The sequence below is a fragment of the Pteropus alecto genome, unplaced genomic scaffold (assembly GCF_000325575.1).
Source record: "Pteropus alecto unplaced genomic scaffold, ASM32557v1 scaffold146, whole genome shotgun sequence".
Taxonomy (NCBI): Eukaryota; Metazoa; Chordata; class Mammalia; order Chiroptera; family Pteropodidae; genus Pteropus; species Pteropus alecto.
Window position 1 is genome coordinate 15573066 of NW_006442107.1, and position 2323 is coordinate 15575388.

Consider the following 2323-nt stretch of genomic DNA (forward strand, 5'->3'; position numbering starts at 1 on the left):
AATAAAATTTCTACACTAAATGCTTTGCTTGCAACAATAAACTGAGATGAGGGAACAAGTTTTTCACCTCATTTGACAACCCTAAATTGTAACAAGGTCGCCTACAACAAACCTTTCATTATAAGGAATCTTTCATCAATAGCTATTAAAAACAGAAAAGTCTTAACTGCAGAAATTTTCTATCCATTATAGAAATACATAAGAGGAACCTTATATGCCACAATGGGCCATGGGGGCGGGGGGCGCCTCTGAAGACTGGAAAAAATAATATCAGAATTTCTCTAGTGGACCTGGCACTGGAGAGAGTGCTGTTGACAATAAAACTGCAATCTCATAATACAGTATATACGTGTCGGGTTTTTGTTTTGTTCTTGCTGCTGAAATAAGAGTTCCTAATGAGTTGTGTGTGTCCTTTGGAAGATGTAACTATATGACATTTGATGTATCACTTATGCTCTATGTGTCCCATGCACAGTGGAGTAGTGCTGGATCTTAGAGCAGCAAGAATGCTATGATGTGCTTGGTCCATGTCTAAATCAATTATTCTCCTTATCTTCATTATTACGCAACTCAGCTACAGATGCTGATGCCAAAGGTCAAATTCGGATTTCTACATAAGATCTTTGAATTACATAAGAAGTTGTACTCCTAACTGGTGCCTTGATGCCATGTTTGAATAGGATTGGTTTCTCACAGGAGTCTTTTCTCATAGCAACCCACCTCTTGCCTGCTCATGGGCCCTGGGGGAAGGGCTGCAGAGGTTTTTAGCCACAGTGACCCCTGGGTGAGGCTGAAGCCTCAAGGGGAAGAGGAAAGAGCTGGAAATGGAAAAAACCTTTGTGAATTGGGAATCTGCCCATATAGGAAGCGAAGTCTGTGTACAGGGCACCTTGCTCAGCGGTAAGTCCTTCCGGCCAGCAACATTTTCTCCTCATTAATCTAAACATTGCTGCTGGTGCTGTGACATGAAAGGCCAGCTCTGCTGACCTTTGAAATAAATCTTAAACATACAGATAAAGATGCTCAGAAAAAAAGAGCCCAGCTCAGCTGGGCAAACTAATATCACATAATCTTTTATCTCCTTTACTACCTCATCAAGCCCCTTTCAATACCTCACTGAACATAAAGCTGAATGCAAGAAACTACATCAATATTCTTAATATAGTACATAAGTACAAGCACATATTTAGGTTTAGAAATATAAGTTTTAGTGGACTATTTGAGAGCTTTTAGAAAATCACTGTCACATATATTGATTTACTTGATCCATATCATAGGGAAGACAGAAGCTTTTATGATCACATTGTGAAACTGAAATTCAGAGTTTTGGAACTCTAACTTCCAACCAAAACAAGAAGACAGGGCTTCTAATTCTGAATCCTTTTATTTCCCAAGCCACCCTCCCCACCCTGATCCATTATTTCACATTGCATTTCAAAGAACTGTTTGTTTCTTTTACATGTTGCAAACATACATTATCTAAGTTTTCCTAATCATTTATGATAGCTATCTTTTGACATATTTATAAGCTTGGAGACATTCAAACCAGAATATCTTTTGAGTTTTTTCTCCTCCTTTGCTTGTAGGTTTTTTTGTCTTTTTCTTAATAAAAATTCATTAGGCAAGTCATTCAACCAGAATGTATGAAATGCCTCTAACCTGCAGAACTCCTGGAGTCAGAGGTGGGAGGTTTAGATAAGAAATAGACGCTTATGAAGAGTCTGCAAGTCACCAGTGAGGATTTGGGCATAGGCCCTATGCTGAGAGCCACTGGGCTAGATCCGTTTGTCCATGTGTAAAATGAGAATAAGCTCTTTCACAAATATAAGCATGGCAGTAAATATGAAAATAGAACAGGTTTTGAGGTACACACTAATAAAATTTAGAATATCAGAATACTACTACTTTTTGCATTTCTATTTGAAGCCCTCGGCATTGTTTAGAAAATAAGAACAATGCTTGACAGACTGACATAATCAAATGAAAACTAAGAATGTAAGAGCTTGTCCCAGTATTTACAGGAAACGCTTCTCAGGCCTACTCTGCATTCCTAGGGAGAAAGTGACATGGAACAACCAGAGATTGCTCACACAAGGTTCCTACTGGCTCTGCATGTCCACTAAAGGCAACAGCGTCAGAAAATGAGGTTGAGCCGATCTAATTTTTCTATATTTTGGACACTACAGTTATTTAGTAATTGGAACATTTCCAATGAAGGGATATTTGGGAAAAAAAAAAAAAAACTATTAATTTACATTGTATGGATTGTTTTTTCTAATTCCTTAAGACTGATCCAGACAGGCCACGAACCCACATCCTTTAT